This window comes from Cherax quadricarinatus, chromosome 30 (genome assembly GCF_038502225.1).
Source record: "Cherax quadricarinatus isolate ZL_2023a chromosome 30, ASM3850222v1, whole genome shotgun sequence".
Taxonomy (NCBI): domain Eukaryota; kingdom Metazoa; phylum Arthropoda; class Malacostraca; order Decapoda; family Parastacidae; genus Cherax; species Cherax quadricarinatus.
Window position 1 is genome coordinate 23,617,176 of NC_091321.1, and position 26,278 is coordinate 23,643,453.

Here is a 26,278-nt window from a genome sequence, read left to right on the forward strand (position 1 = left end):
AGGTATGACAAAGCTCAGGAAGCAAAGAGAGAGAGGACCCAGTAGCGATCAGTGAAGAGGCGGGGCTAGGAGCTGAGTCTCGACCCCTGCAACCACAATTAGGTGAGTACAATTAGGTGAGTACACACACACACACACACACACACACACACACACACACACACACACACACACACACACTAGGGAAGCAAACAGAAATAACACAAAGGGAAAGCAAAAGTGCAACAACACAGACGGCCAGAAGCCACGGAACATTTGTAAAACTAGGAAGCCTCAACACTGGGGGGGTTCGTGAACTTTATATCAGGTACTGTGGAACCCAGAGAGACATAGATAACGGTGGCAGTGATATATAATACACCACTAAACAACAGGAGGACAAGGAAGGTATGATCAGAATACAGCAATAGTTCATACGTTGGAAACAGAGACAGAAAAAACATAAACTGCTAGAAGATTTCAACCTTAAGAAGACTGGTTGGGAAAACTGAGACAGTCACTGAGAGACTAATGAAAGCAGTACTGAAGAGACAGAAAACGACAAGAGATATTGAGAAGACGAGTCACCAAGATTTGATCCATTTTTTCACCCTTAATGAATGTGACGTAAGTGACATTAGTTATGGAGAACCATTGGTTGCCAGCTATTATACAGTACTAAGTTATGGAGAACCACTGGTTGCCAGCTATCATACAGTACTAAGTTATGGAGAACCACTGGTTGCCAGCTATTATACAGTACTAAGTTATGGAGAACCACTAGTTGCCAGCTATCATACAGTACTAAGTTATGGAGAACCACTGGTTGCCAGCTATCATACAGTACTAAGTTATGGAGAACCACTTGTTGCCAGCTATCATACAGTACTAAGTTATGGAGAACCATTGTGTGCTAACTATCATATAGTACAAAGTTACGTAGAACCACTGGAAGGAAAGGAAAAAATGACGGAAGTGACAGAAAACTGGACCTATTCACAAAGGGGAACTATAATAGCATGAGAAAATGCCTGAGAGAAGTGCAACGGGAAAGGCAAAGCAGTTGAAGACGGAGGTAATAAACTCAAAGTGCCGAGAGGCAAAAGGAAATATTCAGATCGAAGATAAAAAAAAAAAAAGATCCTTTACAGTATAGGTCCCATACTGTAAAGGACCTGCCTAGTATGGGCCAACAGGCCTGCTGCAGTGATCCTCCTTTCTTATGTTCTTATGAATCAGGAATACAGAGAAGCCAACGGGAAGGTACAAAAGGACTTGGATGAAATATAGAACTCATATACCAGTAGGAAGTGGGAGAAACAGTTCGCGAGGATAAGAATGAGGCTGAGAAGTGTGTGCAAAAGATATTACATAAGAAAAAAGCACAATACCGTGACTGGAACAATAGACAAATAACCCGGTCCAAGTCGGACCGAAACGTCATCAAAGGCTTCTCCCTCTTCTGTGTGAGGGTTATTTGTGTATCTTAGCAGTGGACTGTAAAAGGTCGTCAGTGATAAAGCGGAGAGCTACATGGACACACTGTAGTCTGAACAGATCAACAGGAACAAGTATCAAGAACGAAACAAGAGAAATAAGAAAACTACTAAAGTAATACGATGCCGCAAAAGTAATGGGATCAGAACCTATCATTATGACGCTGCTGAAAAGAAGTAAAAAATACTGTGTGACGAAATAGTAAAAATCTTGAACCAATATCATCGGTCACGAAAGATGCCAGAAAACTGCACTAAGGACCATGTGGTCCCCTTATATATAGAAAAGGGAGGGTCAAATAAAATGCACCGAATTACAGGACAGTTTTTTAACATTCATCAAAAGTTCTGGACTTGACTGTGTGGAAAAAGATTATTGGAGTATGTGGAGGAAAGAAGATTCTTTAGAATAAAGCAGCGTGAATTTTGGGACGGATAATTCTATCCTGTGAACTTACTGAAATTCTGCGACAGAATCGTGAAGATAAAACAAGAGAGGAATGTGTGGGCTGCATCTTTGACTGCAAGAAAACATCTGATACGGACAGATATAAAGGTAATGAGAGGACAGAGATAAGCTCAAGGGAGGCCTCAGCAGGTTGATGTGGTATAGCAAGTGGCTACTGGAGCACAATCCAAACAAATACAACGGCAATGCAGAGAGAAGGTAAGGGTAAACTGGATAAATATTACAGCAAGGGAGCAGAAAACCTGTGAATATCAGTGAAGGAAAACCGCGTGGAGGTAAATATAACCCCAAGAATATGGCCAGGGTTACACAAACTGTATATTATCAGAAGCATGAGCAAGACTTGCAAACCTAAAAACAGCATTCAGGAATTTAACCAAAGAATCATTCAGAAATTTATACCTAACAATCACTCAGTACATAGTCTCGGTGTTTAGCTCCCGTTGATCAAGCACGTGCAGAAGCTGGAAAAGATCCAAAGGTTTACAACCAAACTAGTCATAAAACTTGGAGGAATGCACCATGAAGAGAGGTTGAAGGAACTGAACTTAAAAAAAAAGCCATGGAGGGAACAACTTGGGGTGGGGGACAATATCATAAGAGGAACAGATAATACAGATAGGGACAGAATGCTGATTACGAAGACCAGGGGACACAGGTGGAAGCTGAATACAAAGATCAGCCAAAGGGAAGTAAGGAAGTATTTCCTAAGTCTCAGGGTGGTTGAGCAGTGGAATGATTTGGATGATGCTTTGGCGGAGGTAAACTCAATACACAGCTTCAAGATCATATATGATAAGGCCCAAGAGGCCACAAATTATTGATGCCACTCTGAGTAGTCTAGGAGGCTAGGAGCCGAGTCTCGACCCTCGCAAATACACCTTGGTGAGTACACATGTGGAACCTTGCGTGAAGCACACACACACATGCATACGCACACACAACACACACACATATTGGGAAGTGAGGGCAATAACCGTCATGCAAATGTAGTCTGCATGTAGGTAGCACAGTGTGGGACTGCAGGTGAGGGGTAGAGGATGAGGGAGGGAGGGGGAAGAGGGAGGGGGAAGAGGGTGGGGGAAGAGGGAGGGGGAAGAGGGTGGGGGAAGAGGGAGGGGGAAGAGGGTGGGGGAAGAGGGAGGGGGAAGAGGGTGGGGGAAGAGGGAGGGGGAAGAGGGAGGGGGAAGAGGGTGGGGGAAGAGGGAGGGGGAAGAGGGTGGGGGAAGAGGGAGGGGGAAGAGGGTGGGGGAAGAGGGTGGGAGACGAGGTTGGGGGAAGAGGGTGGGGAAGGGGGAGGGGGAAGAGGGAGGGAGAGAAGGGGAAGAGGAAGGGAGGGAGAAGGGGAAAAGGAAGGGAGCGAGGTAGGGGGAAGAATGGAAGAAGAGGGAGGAACGAGAGCGAGCAAGTGGGGGGGGGAGACCAAGAGGGTGAGTACTGAAGGATGAGAGAGGTAGGGGCAAGCGTGGGGAGAAGCAATAAGGGGCAAGCGTGGGGAGAAGCAATAAGGAGCAAGCGTGGGGAGAAGCAATAAGGGGCAAGCGTGGGGAGAAGCAATAAGGAGCAAGCGTGGGGAGAAGCAATAAGGAGCAAGCGTGGGGAGAAGCAATAAGGGGCAAGCGTGGGGAGAAGCAATAAGGGGCAAGCGTGGGGAGAAGCAATAAGGGGCAAGCGTGGGGAGAAGCAATAAGGAGCAAGCGTGGGGAGAAGCAATAAGGGGCAAGCGTGGGGAGAAGCAATAAAGGGCAAGCGTGGGGAGAAGCAATAAGGGGCAAGCGTGGGGAGAAGCAATAAGGGGCAAGCGTGGGGAGAAGCAATAAGGGGCAAGCGTGGGGAGAAGCAATAAGGGGTAAGCGTGGGGAGAAGCAATAAGGGGTAAGCGTGGGGAGAAGCAATAAGGAGCAAGCGTGGGGAGAAGCAATAAGGGGCAAGCGTGGGGAGAAGCAATAAGGGGCAAGCGTGGGGAGAAGCAATAAGGGGTAAGCGTGGGGAGAAGCAATAAGGGGTAAGCGTGGGGAGAAGCAATAAGGGGCAAGCGTGGGGAGAAGCAATAAGGGGCAAGCGTGGGGAGAAGCAATAAGGGGTAAGCGTGGGGATAAGCAATAAGGGGCAAGCGTGGGGAGAAGCAATAAGGGGTAAGCGTGTGGAGAAGCAATAAGGGGTAAGCGTGGGGAGAAGCAATAAGGGGTAAGCGTGGGGAGAAGCAAGAAAGGACAAGAGGGTGGGTAAGCAGGGAAGAAAAGGTTAAGGCTGCCAAACATTGGCCAGGAAAAAGAGTGGGTCTTTTTTCTCCATTTTAACTAACCTGGATACACCAGCAGTGTGCTACTACCCAGTTCAATACAGTAGTTACACATAGGTAACTACGTCTACAAGTTCTATATAGTACTTACACAACGGTAACTACGTCTACCAGTCATATACCATCAAGCAAGATGGGACTCTTAACTAGGTGTTGAAAAGTGTCAGTCTGTGCTGGGAGACTTCAGTAGTGTAAAGTAAAAGGACACAAGTGCAACTAATGTGACATTTTATTGGGGCAACGTTTCGGTCTCCAGGAGCTTTATCAAGCCGGCTTGACAAAGCTCCTGGAGAGCGAAGTGTTGCCACAATAAAATGTCACATTAGTTGCACTTGTGTCCTTTTACTTTACATATTGTCGGTAATTCTACCTACATCATTACGACTTCAATAGTGTCAGCCTGAGCTGGGAGACTTCCGTAGTGTCAGCCTGAGCTGGGAGACTTCAGTAGTGTCAGCCTGAGCTGGGAGACTTCAGTAGTCAGCCTGAGCTGGGAGACTTCAGTAGTGTCAGCCTGAGCTGGGAGATTTCAGTAGTGTCAGCCTGAGCTAGGAAATTTCAGTAGTGTCAGCCTGAGCTGGGAGACTTCAGTAGGCCAGTGAGGTTATCGTCAAGTATTGCGTAAGGGATCATCAACTACTATCACTTGGGAATTGTCATCTCTCGGGATAACCAATCTTATACACAGGAGAAATGGAATTTTTATGAAGATATCTCCATCACTGAACAGCGGGGAGAGAGAGAGAGGAAACAAACGGGAAAAGGGGAAGAGGAATATGAACGCCATATATATGTATATATAGCATAAAAGGAGGAACACTGCAGCAAGCCTACTGGCCCACACTGTTCCACTTCCTGATAACTCTACGGCTGAAGAAATACTTCCTAACATCCCTGTGACTTATCTGACTTTTCAACCTCCAGTTGTGTCCCCCTGTTGCTGTGTCCCATCGCTGAAACATCCTGTCCCTATCCGCCTTGTCAATTCCTCTTAGTATTTTACGTCGTTATCATGTACCCCTATCCTTCCTGTCCTCCAGTGTCGTCAGGTTGATTTCCCTTAACCTCGCCTCGTATGACATACTCCTTAGCTCCGGGACTAGTCTTGTTGCAAACCTTTGCACTTTCTCTAATTTCTTGACGTGCTTGAACAGGTGTGGGTTCCATACTGGTTCTGCATACTCCAATATGGGCGTGACATACACGGTGTAGTCTTGAATGATTCCTTATTCAGGTGTCGAAGCGCTATTTTTCGGTTTGCCAGGTACACATACGCTGCAGCAGTTATTTGGTTGATGTGAGCCTCAGGAGATGTGCTCGGTATTATACTCACCCCAAGATCCTTTTCCTTGAGTGAAGTTTGCAGTCTTTGACCCCCTATCCTGTACCCTGTCTGCGGTCTTCTTTCATCTTCTCGAGCCTTCATGACTTTGGATTTGGTGGAGTTAACTCCAGGGGCCAGTTGCTGGACCAAGCTTGTAGCCTGTCCAGGTATCTTTGTAGTCCTATCTAATCTATATCAGCTTGAATTCTTCGTATTAGCTTCACATCATCTGTAAAGAGGAGCACCTCTGAATCAATCCCTTCCGTCATGCCAATCACATATACCAGAAACAGTACCGAACTCCGCTCGTTACAGGCACCCACTCTGACACCTCGTCACGTACCGTCTATAAATAACAAGAAGGCACAATACCGTGACTGGAACGATACACAAATGACCCGCACATAAAAGAGAGAAGCTCACGACGACGCCTCGGTCCGACTTGGACCATTGACAAAGTCACCATGACTTTGTCAATGGTCCAAGTCGGACCGAGGCGTCGTCGTGAGCTTCTCTCTTTTATGTGCGGGTCATTTGTGTAACGTACCGTCTCGTTGTTTTCTTCCTGTCAGGTATTCTATGATCGTTTGCAGTGCCTTTTCCTTTCCTGCCTGCTTCTCCAGCTTTTGCACTAATCTCTTGTGCGGAACTGTGTCGAAGGCTTTCTTACAGTCCAAGAAAATGCATTCTACCCGTCCTCCCTTCTCTCTTGTCTTACTGCTATCACCTTGTCATAAAACCCCTGTTGGTTTGTGACACAGGATTTCCCTTCCCTAAAATCATGCTAGTTATTGTTTATAGGATCATTCTTTTCTAGGTGTGTGTGTGTGTGTGTGTGTGTGTGTGTGTGTGTGTGTGTGTGTGTGTGTGTGTGTGTGTGTGTGTGTGTGTGTGTGTGTGTGCGTGTGTGTGTGTGTGTGTGTGTGTGTATTCACCTAACTACTCACCTGTGGTTGCAGGGGTGGAGTCACAGCTCCTGGCCCCGCCTCTTCACTGGTCGCTACTAGGTCCTCTCTCCCTGCTCAGTGAGCTTTATCATACCTCTTGTGTGTGTGTGTGTGTGTGTGTGTATGTGTGTGTGTGTGTGTGCGTGTGCGTGTGTGTGTGTGTGTGTGTGTGTGTGTGTGTATTCACCTAACTACTCACCTGTGGTTGCAGGGGTGGAGTCACAGCTCCTGGCCCCGCCTCTTCACTGGTCGCTACTAGGTCCTCTCTCCCTGCTCAGTGAGCTTTATCATACCTCTTGTGTGTGTGTGTGTGTGTGTGTGTGTGTGTGTGTGTGTGTGTGTGTGTGTGTGTGTGTGTGTGTGTGTGTGTGTGTGTGTGTGTGTGTGTGTGTGTGTGTGTGTGTGTGTGTGTGTGTGTGTGTGTGTGTGTGTGTGTGTTATCAATGTAACAAGGCAAGAGTTCGAGAAAAAACTCAGAAGATAACTTGCAAAAAATCAACTGCAAAGCTTACTCCTCCAACACTGCAAAACTGAATACAAATATACGTACATTTTGAGAAGAAACTTATTAAAACTGAACAAGTCAGATTAAATCCTTCCCAGCAGTAACAAGCAAGCAGTTAAATTACATATGCAGGCTGGGTTGGTTAATGGGGCCTAAAGCCTATCGTCTACACTTGGGTCATTAAGGCTGAATCGTAACCTTTACACCACCAGATAAGGATACTATATTCTCTAAAATAAGGATTAAACTCTCAGCATATATACGCTGAGAGAAATATACCCCTCGGGATATATAATCTGGTCAATTACATAGATTCCATGTCATCATTGAAGGCTCTTGACTCACATACTCATTGGAGAAGCCAGGTACGCTCAAAAAAATCCGGGAAAAGGGATTAATGTATAATTGTTATGGATTCCATCACACACTGGATTACTCCTTCATGATAAAATTGATAGGCTGGCCAAGGAAAGTACCCTGAAGGATAATGTAGAATATACCATTGCAGTAACTGTGTCTAGCATTAGGAATAATATTAGGAGAGAAGTAAATAATGAAACTGAATGTTAAAGAATGTAATTAGAAGCTTGAGTGTAACCCACTATGATAATATGAACGTAGATAAGTACGTTTCTGGAGCAATTTGCAATGTGAATAGACTTGACTGATGTAGTGGCCAGGCTTAGGCTTAGGCTTGGTAACAAGTACTTCTGGCAGTTTGGCAGACACACAGATGATCAAACCAAATGCAAAGCATGTGGCCAACCCTACGGTCACTATCTTGAATACTATGTGCTTAACTGGCCACTTATTGAGGAATATAAAGATAGTATAATAACTTATGTGACATGTCAAGATATCTTATCACTGAAAATAAGTTATCAAATATACAAAGCAAATTTCCTAAATTTGCTTGTAATAGATAAGTGATCTGTAGATATAAATCGAGATGTACTCCTGTTAACCCTTTCGGGGCCCAGTTCCCAGGCCTTTGTGTATTCATATGCTCTTGCGCTACCGTCCACAGGATGGAATGGGGTGCACAATAAACTAACCACTTCGGTGACAAAATATCTAAAAGAGAGATATTCCCCTCAAGGTATATATTCTGGTTAATTACAAGGGGAACACTGAAGAGAGATTAAGCCTGCTTCCTCAAGGCCAGAAATATTTATGCAAAATACAAACGAGAACACAAGAAAAAAATAAAACAAATTGCAGAACTCACATCGCAGAGTCACCCACGAACGGTTTTCCAGGATCCACCAGACATACAGACAAGTCAGTATATCCACCAGGGTGTTCACGGATACAAGAAATCCTGGAAAAAATAACTGCAATTAGGATTGATCAATACAATAATACAGAGCCAAAAACTATACACAAGACAAGACAACGGTGAGAACACGAAGATATATAATGATATAAACATTGTTAATAGATACCGAAAAAAATGGTTTAGACACTAAGCGAGCACTAGAACATATCAGAAAACGTTTGGGTCCTGGAACCTTGATCACTTCTAACACAGGTTAAAATGTCTCTACTCTTCCCCTATATATACTGCCATTTTAATCTCTGTGTATTAGAAGTAATTAATGTCCCAGGATCGAAACGTTTTCTAATAAATATGTCCTAATGTTTGCTCATGTGACTTTTTAAACTAAGAAGAACGAAAAGATAATACCGTGACTGGAACAATACACAAATAACCCGCAAAAATGAGAAAGAAAAGCTTTTGACGACGTTTCGGGATCGAACGTCATCATAAACTTTTCTCTCTATGTGCTGGTTATCTATGTATTTTTCAACCAAGATAACTGATAAACAAAACGCTTGGAGGTCCTGCAATTAAACAAAAAAAGAGAACTATTTACAATAGTGGCAGTAGCCAAGAAATTCTGAAGGCGACTTGAGTGCAGAATATCTAGATTAGTGCACACATGATAAATGTTCAAAATTACATGCACTAGGCATAATGTGGCTGTCTGAAAGGCACTATAATAAAAAAAAAGTTACCAGTTATGAATTTAAAATTCAGGGGTGATTAAGCAAAGGTCCCGAGTTATAGAGACGCTTGCAGGGGTGAGGGAGGGAAGGTAATATTAAACAAGACCTGTAGATGAATGGTTCAGAGAACCGACATGTTGATAAATTAGACACATGTGCAACTCTTGGGTATCTTTATTGAGGAAACGTTTCGCCACACAGTGGCTTCATTCCATACGTAGGAGAAACTTGAAGAACAGGAGGAGAATGAGGTAATCAGTCCCTCAACCTTGAGTCGATGTGTTCAGTCCATCAATCTTGAATAGAATTCTATTCTATTCTATTCAAGATTGATGGACTGAACACATCGACTCAAGGTTGAGGGACTGATTACCTCATTCTCCTCCTGTTCTTCAAGTTTCTCCTACGTATGGACTGATGAAGCCACTGTGTGGCGAAACGTTTCCTCAATAAAGATACCCAAGAGTTGCACATGTGTCTAATTTATCATCATTAAACAAGACCTGTTCAAATTCTGTCAAAGACGACGGTGCAGAGAATCGGTTCCTGACTTGCTGTTCTAATTGACCCCACAGATGCTCGATAATTTTTAGACCCGGCGATTGTGGGGACAATCCAAGTGACCGATTTTGAGCAACTCTAGAAGTGTGAATTGGTGAATGATATAACAGCCTTAATTGACAACAAATTAAAACATAACCCATGAAGCAACACAAATGAAACACCAACGAGACACCTGAAACACAACGAGTTAAAACAGCAGAGTTAAACCGAAAAAAGTGACAGCATTAAGCAAGTGAGATAGAACACAGCTGAAACTGAATTCGTAAAAACTGAGAACTACAGGTGTTTGTGTTATGTGACAACATTATTAAGCTGAGAAGCTCCGGTAATGTAACTTTCATCAATACTGAGCGAGAAGGCAAAGTCCGTGACTTGATGAATGAGACGCTTTTGCAACGTTTCATCAGCCAGTGGTTTCTTCAGTCCTATACAGAAAAGGATGGTGGAAGATGAGAAGGCGTTTGAGGTAATCAGTCCCTCAGTCTGCAGTCGATGTACTAAACACATTGACTCTAGGCTGAGGGACTGATTACCTCAAATTCCTCATTTTCCACCATTGTTTACTGCATTGGACTGAAGAAGCCAGTGGCCGGTGAAACGTTTCAAGTCAAGATACCCAAGTGTTGCACAAGTGCCTCATTCATCAACTTGTCGGTTTTCTGGACCACTTGTATAACCACAGATATACGAGCGGGGATAAGAAGAGTGCAGAGAGTGCAGCACACTAGTCGCTCACAATGTACTTAAAGTCAGTTCAGTTGTGCGGTAAACCTAAATGAAGCAATGTAAAATATTACGGTAGATATAATAATCACTTAGCTTAAAGTCCAGGCAAATATTTTTGTTACTGGGTTTGAGTTTGAGAAGAACCTACCTAGTTTGGTCCAATAGGCCTGCTGTGAAAGTTAAGACACATGTGCAACATCTGGATATCTTTATTGTAGACGTTTCGCCATCCAGTGGCTTTATCAATACAGATTCTAGGACATAATAGGAAGACAGTAGAACTATATACAAAAGATGAGGTAATCAGTCCCTCGGCCTTGGAGTTAGTGTTCACAGCATCGTGGTGGAGGAGAATCTGGAGCAAAGGCAAGAAGACTGACGTTTATATAGGCGTCAGTGGAAGGGACGGGCTGTAATGTTCCTCCTTTCTTATGCTCTTAACATAAGAACATAAGAAAGGAGGAACACTACAATAGGCCTGTTGGCCCATATTAGGGGGGTCCTTCACAAATCCAACCCACTAACAGAATAAACGCTACCCAAGCAATAAGCTTTGATAATTCTATTTACTCACGTGCAAGTTCCACTCAAATCCAACCCCTCTCACTCATGCATTTATCCAACCTAAATTTGAAACTACCTATGAGGGAAGTGCATCGCAGTGCCCGCATAGGGAGGACTGTGTGTCACAGTGCCGGCATGACTGGAGGGAGTGGGTCATAGTTCCCTCATGGTGGGGGGAGGAGGAGGAGGAGTCTACCTGCTCCCCGAGTGAGGTGGGGTGACCATGGTAGCTGTTCCACGAGTGAGAGCTGGGGTGACCATGGTAGCTGTTCCACGAGTGAGAGCTGGGGTGACCATGGTAGCTGCTCCACGAGTGAGATGGGGTGACCATGGTAGCTGTTCCACGAGTAAGAGCTGCGGTGACCACGGTAGCTGCTCCCAGAGTGAGAGGTGGGGTGACCATGGTAGCTGCTCTACGAGTGAGAGTTGGGGTGACCATGGTAGCTGTTCCACGAGTGAGAGGTGGGGTGACCATGGTAGCTGTTCCACGAGTGAGAGGTGGGGTGACCATGGTAGCTGCTCCCAGAGTGAGAGGTGGGGTGACCATGGTAGCTGCTCTACGAGTGAGATGGGTGACCATGGTAGCTGTTCCACGAGTGAGAGGTGGGGTGACCATGGTAGCTGCTCCCAGAATGAGAGGTGGGGTGACCATGGTAGCTGCTCCATGAGTGAGAGCTGGGGAGACCATGGTAGCTGCTCCCAGAGTGAGAGCTGGGGTGACCATGGTAGCTGCTCCACGAGTGAGAGCTGGGGTGACCATGGTAGCTGCTCCCAGAGTGAGAGCTGGGGTGACCATGGTAGCTGCTCCACGAGTGAGAGCTGGGGTGACCATGGTAGCTGTTCCACGAGTGAGAACTGGGGTGACCATGGTAGCTGCTCCCCGAGTGAGAGGTGGGGTGACCATATTAGTTGCTCCACTTACTGTGACGATCATAAAAATGACACCTACATCATTTTCTTTTTAAGGTTCACTGGGTAAGACCACTCTATACCTGTTGTCCTGCTCACCAGGTATCCTGTTGGGTTTCTCAACATCTTGAGATCTGGGAGATATCTTGAGATCTGGGAGATATCTTGAGATCTGGGAGATATCTTAAATATTATGAGAGCTCTTGAGATTTGCTAGATATCTTAAGCTCTGATATCTTGAGATCCATGATGTATCTCAAGATCTGTGAGCGCGCTCTTTTCCCCATGATCCAAGATTTTCTGATCCAACTGGAAGAAATCTTGATTTTATGTGACGAGCCTTGCCTATGGTCGGACTACAGGAGCAAAAAAAAAACTCTTGGAACTCACCAAAGGTACAAAAGTGCATACCAATGGTTCCGCGAACCTTTTCCCAGTTACTGTGCATCAGCGGTGAAGGTTTGTAACTGATCGTATAAAGCGTTCTCTCGTCATACACGAAAAAAAATTGGAGGACGGGGGAAAATCAGGGGTCCAGATATCAGGTCACAGCCTTCAGGGGGTTTAGTATCAGATCAGCCTTTCAGGGGGTCAAAATATCAGGTTAGTCTTCAGGGGTCTAAATATCAGATCAGCCTTTCAGGGGTCAAAATTTCAGGTTCGTCTTCAGGGGTCTAAATATCAGATCAGCCTTTCAGGGGTCAAAATTTCAAGTTCGTCTTCAGGGGTCAAAATTTCAGGTTCGTCTTCAGGGGTCCAAATATCAGATCAGCCTTTCAGGGGTCCAGCTATCAGGTGAACTTGCAGGGTCCATATATCAGGTGAACCTTAAAGGGTCCAAATACCAGGTGAGCATTCAGAGGTCCAAATATCAGGTCAGCCTTCAGGGATCAAAATAAAAAAATGTATTTAGTCCTAACAGACGTTTGGCTGTAAATATGTGATATTCAAGCCTTTGATGCTAGTAAAGGGCTTTTGATCCGAGGACTGGCAGCCACACTTTCCCTTCCTCGAATATAAGATTATGACCTTCCCCCCTCCCAATCCTTCTTCCCCTCCCATTCACCAGGTGCTGCACAGCACTGCCCTGACCACCTAGTCTTCACCAACACAACACAAACCTGGTTTTTAAACAAGTATACAACGCCTTACATGAAATTCTACTTCCCTCTTGCATATATGTAAGGGTTAATTTCTTTAATTTTATGATACTGGTCTTTTGAAGTGGAAAAAAATTAAACGCACCCGGATTACCTATATATATATATATATATATATATATATATATATATATATATATATATGTGTGTGTGCAATAAGATCACAGTAAACAGGTGATTTTAAAATATGCAATACAACCACTGTGAAAGAGTAGTGAAATTCCAAGCGCTTTTCTGACTACTCACATTGTCAAGTTCCTTGACAATGTGAGTAGTCACGAAAGCGCTTGGAATTTCACTACTCTTTCACAGTGGTTGTTTTGCATATATATATATATATATATATATATATATATATATATATATATATATATATATATATATATATATATATATATATATATATATATATATTTTTTTTTTATTATTTATATATATATATATATATATTATTTATATATATATATATATATATATATATATATATATATATATAAGAAAGAAAATCCCCAAAAAGAAAATACTTTCATCATCATTCAACACTTTCACCTCACTCACACATATTCACTGGTTTTGCAGAGGTGCCCAGAATACAACAGTTTAGATGCATATAGGTATAAAGATACATAACATATCCCTCCAAACTGCTAATATCCCGAACCCCTCCTATAGAGTGCAGGCATTGTACTTCCCATTTCCAGGACTCAAGTCCGGCGATATAAAAATAACCGGTTTCACTGAATCCTTCACTAAATATTACCCTGCTCACATTTCAACATCTCGTCAGGTCCCAAATACCATTCGTCTCCATTTACTCCTATCGAACATGCTCACGCATGCTTGCTAGAAGTCCAAGCCCCTCGCCCACAAAACCTCCTTTACCCCTTCCTTCCAAGGACGACCCCTGCCCCCCCTTCCTTCCCCTACAGATATATACGCTCTCCATGTCATTCTACTTTGATCCATTCTCTCTAAATGACCAAACCACCTCAACAACCCCTCTTCAGCCCTTTTCCTAATTTCCACACTCCAAATTTTCTGCATAATATTTACACCACACATTGCCCTTAGACAGGACATCTCCACTGCCTCCAACCGCCTCCTCGCTGCAGCATTTACAACCCAAGCTTCACACCCATATAAGAGTGTTGGTACCACTATACTTTCATACATTCCCTTCTTTGCCTCCAGAGATAACGTTCCTTGTCTCCACATGTACCTCAATGCACCACTCACCTTTTTTCCCTCGTCAATTATATGATTAACCTCATCCTTCATAAATCCACCTGCCGACACGTCAACTCCCAAGTATCTGAAAACATTCACTTCTTCCATACCCCTCCTTCCCAATTTGATATCCAATTTTTCTTTATCTAAATCATTTGATACCCTCATCGCCTTACTCTTTTCTATGTTCACTTTCAACTTTCTACCTTTACACACATTCCCAAACTCGTCCACTAACCTTCGAAATTTTTCTTTAGAATCTTCCACAACCACAGTATCATCAGCAAAAAGTAACTGTGTCACTTCCCATTTTCTATTTAATTCCCCATAATTTAATCCCACCCCTCTCCCGAACACCCTAGCATTTACTTCTTTTATAACCCCACCTATAAATATATTAAACAACCATGGTGACATTACACATCCCTGTCTAAGACCTACTTTTACCGGGAAGTAGTCTCCCTCTCTTCTACACACCCTAACCTGAGCCTCAGTATCCTAATAAAAACTCTTTACAGCATTTAGTAACTTACCACCTATTCCATATACTTGCAATATCTGCCACATTGCTTCCCTATCCACTCTATCATATGCCTTTTCTAAATCCATAAATGCAATAAAATTTTTCCTACATTTATCTAAATACTGCTCACATATATGCTTCAATGTAAACACTTGATATACACATCCCCTACCCACTCTGAAACCTCCTTGCTTATCCGCAATCCTACATTCTGTCTTACCTCTAATTCTTTCAATTATAACCCTACCGTACACTTTTCCTGGTATACTCAGTAAACTTATTCCTCTATAATTTTTACAATCTCTTTTGTCCCTCTTCCCTTTATATAAAGGGATTATACATGCTCTCTGCCAATCCCTAGGTACCTTCTCCTCTTTCATACATTTATTAAACAAAAATACCAACCACTCCAACACTATATTCCCCCATGCTTTTAACATTTGTCATGACCCCGTCAGTTCCAGCTGCTTTACCCCCTTTCATTCTACGTAATGCCTCACGCACCTCCCCCAAACTCACATCCTGTTCTTCTTCACTCCTAAAAGATGGTATACCTCCCTGGCCAGTGCATGAAATTACCGCTTTCCTTTCTTCGTCGACATTTAAAAGTTCCTCAAAATATCCTCGCCATCTACCCAATACCTCCATCTCCCCATCTACTAACTCCCCTACTCTGTTTTTACCTGACAAATCCATTCGTTCCCTAGGCTTTCTTAACTTGCTTAACTCACTCCAAATTTTTTTCTTATTTTCATTAAAATTTCTTGACAGTGCCTCTCCCACTATCATCTGCTCTCCTTTTGCACTCTTTCACCTTTCTTTTACTCTCCGTATACTCTACTCTTCTTATAACACTTCTGCTTTGTAAAAACCTCACATAAGCTAACTTTTTCTCTTTTATCACACCCTTTACTTCATCATTCCACCAATGACTCCTCTTTCCTCCTGCACCCACCCTCCTATAACCACAAACTTCTGCCCCACATTCTAATACTGCATTTTTAAAACTATTCCAACCCTCTTCAACCCCCTCCCCACTACTCATACCTGCACCAGTCCACCTTTCTGCCAATAGTTGCTTATATCTTACCAGAACTTCCTCCTCCCTTAGTTTATACACTTTCACTATATATATATATATATATATATATATATATATATATATATATATATATATATATATATATATATATATATGTGTGTGTGCAATAAGATCACAGTAAACAGGTGATTTCAGAATATGCAAAACAACTACTGTGAAAGAATAGAGAAATTCCAAGCGCTTTCGTGACTACTCACATTATCAAGGATAATGTGAGTAGTCACGAAAGCGCTTGGAATTTGTCTATTCTTTCAGAGTGGTTGTTTTGCATATTCTGAAATCACCTGTTTACTGTGATCTTATTGCACACACACATATATATATATATATATATATATATATATATATATATATATATATATATATATATATATATATATATATATATATAGGTAGGTAGATAGGTAGGTAGGTGAAGAAAATATTCAAACAGCTCCGGGGAGAACCTTGAGTTTTCCCTGAGGTACGTTTATTAACTCCTCTGAGGATGAGAGTCCCCAGTCCAGTTCTAGAGGTGGTACCTCCCCCCCCCCACACACACACACACACACACACACATATATATATATATATATATATATATATATATATATATATATATATATATATATATGCTTATATATATATATATCTATGCTTCCACATTATCTTGTTTGTGTTAATCTGACGAAATCTTAACCAAGAAAACAGTTGCCAGGAAAACTAGATCAGAGCTAATTAAAATTATAAATCTAAGATATGCACTAAAACGAAAAACATCTAAAACGTTGCTAACAAAATATAACTTCAACTATCATAACAAAATATAACTTTCAACTATCATAACAAAATGTATCTTTAACTATCTTAATTAGGTGGATGATCCTTAATGATGACGTCTTTTCACGATAAACCCACAATTTTGGAACAAATTTCAGACAATGTTTCACTCTATCCTGTATCATTATCAAGCCTTGTAAAATTTTCTCTCCAAATTGAGGGTTAGTCACAAAATATTTCAGCAACAACATTGTAACTTTAAATTCTTCACGGAGTCATCCATCGTCCGCTGGGGTTTCTGCAGAACTCGCAGAGATGCTTATTTTAGAGAAGCATCCGTATGGGTGTGCTGTGTTCCCCCTCATCTCAGAGAGGTAGAGAGGCAGCTCAGCAGGGCAGCGACTTTCTGGCTCATGAGGATTATCCAGGGGACCAGCAACTCTCTCAGTTCGTCATTCTCTTGTGCGCTCAAGGATCCACGAGGACTTACACTCAATGACCCACGAGAGTTTACACTCAATGATCCACGAGGGCTTACACTCAATGATCCACGAGGACTTAGGCGCAGTGAATCACGAGTACTTACACTCAAATGATCCACGAAGGCTTAGCGCATTTTGTAAATACTGTAAGAATCTAGAGCATCGAGCCTCACACGGTGGACGCAAGGGATGACATCACCTCCAGATGGCGACCTGAAGGCACTCTACTATCACCGTCTACCACAGCATCCCGCATATCGATCTCCGCCGGCTTGAGCCTTGACACTAAAGAATAATATCTCCACGTGAGGAAGATGCAAGGGCTCTCCACAGACACTGCACCTCTCGATCTCGGGAGCGCTGATCACTGCTGAATCGATTGAGGTCGAGACTCGGCACTGCTGAGGAAGCAGACTTCTCCACCTCCTGGAGGAACTCCGGAAGTCTCTCCACCCCACCAACCTGGTGACGCTTGTAAGAAATCTCATCTCAGTCTTTACCTAGCACGACGCAATCAATTTTAAGCTTAAAAGCACGTTATGTGTATCAATTTTTCATCACTCGGTGCTGGACATCCTCAGACGTATCAGTAGTATTATGGTTGCCAAACTAGACATTATTCAAGCTTAGAAAGAGCCAGGGAACTGATCACTGACGAATGACCAACATGATCTAAGAATAGTGGTTACATTTTACTGCCTCAGCTTGGACCGTGACTGACACACAGGTAGTGATGTGACTGACACACAGGTAGTGATGTGACTGACACACAGGTAGTGATGTGACTGACACACGGGTAGTGATGTGACTGACACACAGGTAATGATGTGACTGACACACATGTAGTGATGTGACTGACACACAGGTAGTGATGTGACTGACACAGGTAGTGATGTGACTGACACACAGGGAGTGATGTGACTGACACACAGGTAGTGATGTGACTGACACACAGGTAGTGATGTGACTGACACACAGGTAGTGATGTGACTGACACACAGGTAGTGTGACTGACACACAGGTAGTGATGTGACTGACACACAGGTAGTGATGTGACTGACACACAGGTAGTGATGTGGTGACGTGTACTTAGCTCTGTGAAGACCTGTTTGTGTGCTCTCTGTGAATCTGAACCAGGATGCCCTCTCTTGAGCAACTTTACCAGCAGCTGAGAGAAGAGCTCAGAGTTGCTAAGATGGAGATACGGCGATTAACTGAGGAGAACAAGAGGATTCGTAGTAATCCTCCTGTTGTGAGTCCCCAGGTTAAGAGGGGAGCTTGGTCAGTGGCCGGGCAACATGGAACCAAGCTGAATATCAAGAAAACGGTTGGAGAGGCAGAAACTACGAGAAACCAGAAGACTACCGTGGAAACTTCCAACCCATTCTCGGTGCTACCTGACGAATGTGAGAGTTCCACTGGGAATGCCACAACGAGCACCAAAGAAGCATTGGCAGACGTGAGTAAGACATCCCTGGAAACCCCAACGAAGACCATCGAGAACGTCTTGACGAATTCTACAAGTGGTGTAATGCTACCTGGCGAATGTGAGTCGGTTACTCGGAGCATCACGACGGACGACGCCAAGGAAGGTAAAAACATTGTTGTTGTTGGGGATAGCCAGATTAGGTACATGGATAGGGCATTCTGCTTGAAGGATAGGAGTAGGAGGCAGAGAGTGTGTTTTCCTGGGGCTGGGATGAAGGATATTGCTAGCCATCTGGATGACATCATGAGAGGTAATGGGAGCAATCCTATTATCTGTCTCAGTGCTGGAGGCAACGATGTTGGCAGACGTAGGAGTGAGGACCTGATTAACAGGTATAGGTCAGCAATAGAGATAATTAGGAGGAAGGGTGGGAAACATGTCATATGTGGCATTTTGCAAAGGAGAGGAGTTGGAAATGAATGGTTGTCCAGAGCAATTGGTGTCAATTCCTGGCTGGACAAATACTGTAAGGAAAATGCGGTAACATTCATTGACAATTGGGACCTCTTCTATGGCAGAAATGACATGTATGCCAGGGATGGGGTTCACTTATCTAGGTGTGGGGTGGGAACACTGGCCAACGCAGTGGAGGGAGCTGTTAGGTCTTTAAACTAGGAATAGTTAGTGGTATGGGTTTTTGCGGGAAAACTGTGAAGTCTCAGGGTAGTAATATGAGTACTAGGAGAACTAGTAATAGGCAAAATAAGGTGGATATTGGAAAGCCAGTGGCACTAATTGACAAGGACAGTAATAGGATTAGTGGAATAACAGAAAGGAGCAGGAAGGGTAAAGAGAGAGGAGGGTCTTTAGGTATTTATTACACAAATAGTCGCAGTGCTAGAAATAAGATGGACGAGTTGAGACTAGTTGCTAGTGCAGGTAACATAGATGTATTTGCCATTACTGAGACGTGGTTTAATTCAAAAAGTCGGGACATGCCTGCAGAATGTCACATTCAGGGTTTTAAATTGTTCCAAGTAGATAGAAGTATCGGGAAGGGGGGTGGGGTGGCACTGTATGTCCGCGATCGCTTGAACTGTTGCATAAAAACGGGTATTAAGTCTGAAGTAACACATACAGAGTCTGTTTGGATAGAATTTTCAGAGGGGCATGAAAAGTTAATTTTAGGTGTGATATACCGTCCCCCAAATTTAGATAGGGACCACGGGAGACTACTATGGGAGGAAATTGTTAGGGCCACAAGGCACGATAATGTAGTAATTCAAGGAGACTTTAACTTTAGTCATATTGATTAGAATTTCTTGACTGGGAATTTAGAATCATACGACTTCTTAGAAGTAGTTCAGGATTGTTTTTGAAGCAGTTTGTGACAGAACCTACAAGGGGTAATAACCTGCTTGACTTAGTTCTGGCAAACAATGAATCCCTTGTTAATAATTTAGAAGCTTCAGAGGAACTGGGTGTTAGCGACCACAAATCAATTACATTTAGAATTGAATGGAAGTATGATAGTAGGGATAACTCAGTAACAGTCCCAGATTTTCGCTTAGCAGATTACGATGGGCTTAGAGAACACTTATCATCTGTTGACTGGGGTAACGAAGAGAGCTATCAATATGACAGTTTTCTGAACACAATACATGCTGCTCAAAGAACGTTTATCCCTTATAAATAAATTAGATCAAATAGAAATGACCCAAAATGGATGAATAATAGGTTGAAATATCTACTAGGGCATAAGAAAGGAATTTATAGGCGTATCAAAAGAGGCGAGGGTCATCTTATGAATCAGTATATTGACATTAAGAGGGACACTAAAAAGGGGATAAGAAAAGCTAAAAGGGACTATGAAATTAAAGTTGCTATGGATTCTAAAACTAACCCAAAAAGTTTTTTCCAGGTATATAGAACAAAAGTCAGAGATAAGATAGGTCCCCTTAAAAATAACTATGGGCATCTTTCTGACAAAGAGAATGAAATGTGCTCGATTTTAAATAATTATTTTCTCTCGGTTTTTACACAGGAAGACACTAATAATATTCCGGTAATTAATTTTTATAGTGGGCCAGAAGAAGATAAATTATGTAACATCACAGTCACTAGTGAAATGGTTGTGAAGCAGATAGACCGACTGAAGCAAAATAAGTCACCGGGTCCTGATGAGGTTTTTTCAAGGGTTCTAAAGGAATGCAAAATGGAAGTCTGTGAACCATTAACTAATATTTTTAATTTATCTCTTCAAACAGGTACAGTGTCTGATATGTGGAAGATGGCTAATGTAATTCCTATTTTTAAAACAGGGGACAAGTCGTTACCGTCAAATTACCGCCCAATAAGCCTGACCTCAATTGTAGGCAAATTACTAGAGTCAATTATAGCTGAGATTATAAGAAGCCATCTCGATAAGCATAGCTTGATTAATGATACTCAGCATGGATTCACAAGAGGCCGGGCTTGTCTAACTAATTTATTAACTTTCTTCACTAAAGCTTTTGAGGCTGTTGACCACGATAAAGAATTTGATATTGTTTACTTAGATTTTAGTAAGGCATTTGATAGAGTTCCACACCAAAGACTGTTGAAGAAAGTAGCAGCTCATGGCATTGGGGGAAGGGTGCTCTCGTGGATCGAATCATGGCTCACAGACAGGAAGCAGAGAGTGTCCATCAATGGGGTTAAATCCGAGTGGGGATCAGTAACAAGTGGCGTTCCACAGGGATCAGTCTTGGGCCCGTTGTTGTTTATAATATATATCAATGATCTTGATGAAGGAATTACTAGTGATATGAGCAAATTCGCCGATGACACGAAGATAGGTAGGATAATTGATTCAAACGTAAATGTTAGGGAACTTCAGGAGGATTTAGACTAACTCTACTCTTGGTCAGAAAAGTGGCAGATGCAGTTCAATGTAGATAAATGCAAGGTTCTGAAGCTCGGGAGTGTCCATAACCCTAGCACTTACAAGTTAAATAATGTAGAACTTAGCCATACAGATTGCGAAAAGGACTTGGGGGTTATGGTAAGCAGCAACCTTAAACCAAGACAGCTTCTATCAACTTTTCTGTACTCGACTGAAGAAGCCTACTGTGTAGGCGAAACGTTTCGAAATAAAGATACCTAACTGTTGCATATGTGTCTTACCTAACAATCTGTCGGTATTTTATACCATTTTGAAGTTCAACAGTCTACCTAGTTGGGTTATTGAGGCTAGGACTTTGGGTAGTTTCAAATTTAGGTTGGATAAGTACATGAGTGGGAGGGGTTGGATTTGAGAGGGACTTGCACATCGGAGCTTGTTTCTTGGGTGGCATTGAAAATTGGGATGGTCAAATGTTTGTTAGTGGGATGAATTGTAAAGGACCTGCCTAGTATGGGCCAACAGGCCTGCTGCAGTGTTCCTCCTTCCTTATGTTCTTATGTGACTGACACACAGGTAGTGATGTGACTGACACACAGGTAGTGATGTGACTGACACACAGGTAGTGATGTGACTGACACACAGGTAGTGATGTGACTGACACACAGGTAGTGATGTGACTGACACACAGGTAGTGATGTGACTGACACACAAGTAGTGATGTGACTGACACACAGGTAGTGATGTGACTGACACACAGGTAGTGTGACTGACACACAGGTAGTGATGTGACTGACACACAGGTAGTGATGTGACTGACACACAGGTAGTGATGTGACTGACACACAGGTAGTGATGTGACTGACACACAGGTAGTGATGTGACTGACACGCGGGTAGTGATGTGACTGACACACAGGTAGTGATGTGACTGACACACAGGTAGTGATGTGACTGACACACAGGTAATGATGTGACTGACACACAGGTAGTGATGTGACTGACACAGGTAGTGATGTGACTGACACACAGGTAGTGATGTGACTGACACACAGGTAGTGATGTGACTGACACACAGGTAGTGATGTGACTGACACACAGGTAGAAATGTGACTGACACACAGGTAATGATGTGGCTGACACACATATGTGTCAATCACATCACCATCTAGTGACGTGTGTTCACCTCAACTAGCGATGTGTGTTGACTTCACCTAGTGACATGTTCACCTCACCAAGTGACGTGTGTTCACCTCACCTAGTGACGTGTGTTCACCTCCCCTAGTGACGAATGTTCACCTTGCCCGCAGTTTAGGCAGGAGACAAAAACACGAGGAACACTGCGGTATTCCTACTGGCCCATGCTTGGCAGGTTCTTGAGAAACATGGAAACACTTTACATCTCACAGCAGAGTCAGTCACTAGATTTCACGGCGAGGTGAGCACAGTTTCCGCTATGTCTCTGCTGCTCTTCACTCGGTATAAGAAAAGCTTTTACTCTCCCGTGAATTATCATGAGCATGCTGTTGTTGAGGGAGTCTGGAGCTGACGTGGGTATTTGCGGTGGAGTGTTGGGCAGGAATCTGAGTTGGCAGACTGCTGTTTCGCAGTGTTGATATGTGACGTTAATGTAGCCACGACACAAGTAAAGCGTCAGGATATTTTATGAATGCAGGGAGGTGAGAGTGGGAACGTCCTGGGCTCGTACTACGCTGAGATTAACAGCTTGTCTCATATGAGAAAGATTAGAATATAAAGTTTGTATGAGAAACAAGTTATCCGCAATGTAAACAAGGCTGGAGTGGCGTATAGGAACACTGTCTCGCATCTTGTGTGCTTAGCCTCAGCTCTAATTATAACTACAGGCGCTATTCCTCAAAGAAGAGGAGCTTTATACTTAGCCTTGCACCTAGCACACACCCTACTCAAGAACAGGTACAAGCATCAGGCTTGTTCTGTCCAGCGTGTTCTCCGTGAATCTGTACAAGATGTCCTCTCTTGAGCAACTGTACCAGCAGCTGAAAGAGGAGCTTAGGGTTGCTAAGCTTGAGATACGGCGATTGACGGAGGAAAACAAGAGGATTCGAAGTAATCCTGTTGTGAGTCCTCAGGTCAAGAGAGGAACCTGGTCAGTGGCCGGCCAACATGGAACAAAGCTGAAAATCAAGAAGTCTGTTGGAGTGGCAGAAACAACGAAGATCCAGAAGATTGCTATGGAGACTTCCAACCCATTTTCGGTGTTACCAGACGAATGTGGGTTGTCTACTGGGGACATCACAACGAGCACCAAGGGAGCATTGGCAGACGTGAGTGAGACATCCCTTGATACCCCAATGAAGACCATCAAGAACGTCACGATAAATTCCACAAATGAAGGTAAGAACATTGTTTTAGTTGGAGACAGTCAGGTTAAGTTTATGGATAGGGCCTTTTGTTTTAGGGACAGGAAGAGGAGGCACAGGGTATGTTTTCCTGGGGCAGGGATGGGGGATATTATTAGCCGTCTGGACGACATCATGAAAGGTAATGGGAGCAATCCTATTATTTACCTCAGTGCGGGAGGCAACGATGTTGGCAGACGTAGGAGTGAGGACCTGATTAGCAGGTATAGGTCAGCAATAGAGATAATTAGGAAGAAGGGTGGGAACCCTGTCATATGTGGTATTTTGCCAAGGAGAGGAGTTGGAAACGAATGGTTGTCCAGGGCAATTGGTGTCAATTGCTGGCTGGACAAATACTGTAAGCAAAATGCGGTAACATTCATTGACAACTGGGACCTCTTCTATGGCAGAAATGACATGTATGCCAGGGATGGGGTTCACTTATTTAGGTCCGGGGTGGGGGCACTGGCAACGGCAGTGGAGGGAGCTGTTAGGGCTTTAAACTAAGAATATATAGTGGTATGGGTTTTGGCGAGACTACAGTGAAGTCCCAGTGTAGTAATACTATGAGTTCTAGGGGAACTAGTAATAGGCAGAATGAGGTGGATATTGGAAAGCCAATGGCACTAGGCGACAAGGACAGTAATATGTTTAGTGAAAAAACAGATATGAGCAGGAAGGGTAAAGAGAAAGGAGGGTCTTTAAAATTATATTATGCTAATAGCCGTAGTGCTAGGAATAAGATGGATGAGTTGAGATTAGTTGCTAGTGCAGGTAACATTGATGTATTTGCAATCACTGAGACATGGTTTAATTCCAAAAGTCGGGACATGCCTTCGGAATGTCACATTCAGGGTTTTAAATTGTTCCAAGTAGATAGAAATATCGGTAAGGGAGGTGGGGTGGCACTGTATGTCCGAAATCACTTGAACTGTTGCATAAAAACGGGTATTAAGTCTGAGGTAACACATACAGAGTCTATCTACATAGAATTTTCAGAGGGGCATAAAAAATTGATTCTAGGAGTGATATACCGTCCCCCAAACTTAGATAGGGACCAAGGAAAATTACTGTGGGAGGAAATTGTTAAGGCCACAAGGCACGATAATGTGGTAATTCTAGGGGACTTTAACTTTAGTCACATCGATTAGAATTTCTTGAGTGGGAATTTAGAATCAAATGACTTCTTAGAAGTAGTTCAGGAATGTTTTTTTGAAGTAGTTTGTGACAGAACCTACAAGGGGAAATAACCTTGATTTGGTTCTGGCGAACAAGGAAACCCTTGTTAATAATTTAGAAATTAATGAGGAACTCGGCACAAGCGATCACAAATCAATTACCTTTAGTATAGAATGGAAGTATGATAGTAGGGACAACTCAGTAACAGTTCCAGATTTTTGCTTAGCAGATTACAATGGGCTTAGAGAACACTTATCATCTGTTGACTGGGGTAACGAAGAGAGCTATCAATATGACAGTTTTCTGAACAACACGCTGCTCAAAGAACGTTTATCCAGTATAAAGAAATTAGATGAAATAGAAATGACCCAAAATGGATGAATAATAGGCTGAAATATCTACTAGGGCATAAGAAAGGAATTTATAGGCGTATCAAAAGAGGTGAGGGTCATCTTATGAATCAGTATATTGACATTAAGAGGGACGTTAAAAAGGGGATAAGAAGAGCTAAAAGGGACTATGAAATTAAAGTTGCTAGAGATTCGAAAACTAACCCAAAAAGTTTTTCCAGGTCTATAGAACGAAAGTTAGAGATAAGATAGGTCCCCTTAAAAATAACTATGGGCATCTTACTGACAAAGAGAATGAAATGTGTTTGATTTTAAATAATTATTTTCTCTCGGTTTTTACACAGGAAGACACTAACAATATTCCAGTAATTAATTTTTATAGTGGGCCTGAAGAAGATAAATTATGTAACATCACAGTCACTAGTGAAATGGTTGTGAAACAAATAGACCGACTGAAGCAAAATAAGTCGCCGGGTCCTGATGAGCTTTTTTCAAAAGTTCTTAAGGAATGCAAAATGAAACTCTGTGAACCATTAACTAATATTTTTAATTTATCCCTTCAAACAGGTGTAGTGTCTGATATGTGGAAGATGGCTAATAATGTAATTCCTATTTTTAAAGCAGGGGACAAGTCGTTACCGTGAAATTACCGCCCAATAAACCTGACCTCAATTGTAGGCAAATTACTAGTCAATTATAGCTGAGATTGAACATCAAAATGGTATACAATACCGACAGGTTGGTAGGTAAGACACATAGACAACAGTTAGGCAACTTTATTCCGAAACGTTTCGCCTACACAGTAGGCTTTTTCAGTCGAATACAGAAAGTAGGCAGGAACAGTAGAGATGTGAAGACGATGTAATCAGTCCATCACCCTTGAAGTCGTAGAATTTGAGGTTGTCAGTCCCTCGGCCTGGAGAAGTTCAGTTCCATAGTTCCTGACTATGGAACTGAACTTCTCCAGGCCGAGGGACTGACAACCTCAAATTCCTCGACTTCAAGGGTGAT

General features: G+C 42.8%; 1 protein-coding gene and 1 long non-coding RNA gene across 6 annotated transcripts in view; one reads left to right on the forward strand and one right to left on the reverse strand.

Annotated features, from left to right (window-relative positions):
• The window catches only part of LOC138853430 (uncharacterized), a 427,485-nt gene extending 419,145 nt beyond the window's left edge, over positions 1-8,340 (reverse strand). Inside the window, exon 1 of the long non-coding RNA XR_011392615.1 lies at positions 8,251-8,340. This is a non-coding gene — a long non-coding RNA (uncharacterized lncRNA). The remainder of the gene's footprint in view (positions 1-8,250) is intronic.
• LOC128692507 (cyclic nucleotide-gated channel alpha-3) overlaps positions 1-26,278 on the forward strand; it is a 1,073,829-nt gene that overhangs the window by 836,789 nt on the left and 210,762 nt on the right. The window lies entirely within an intron of this gene.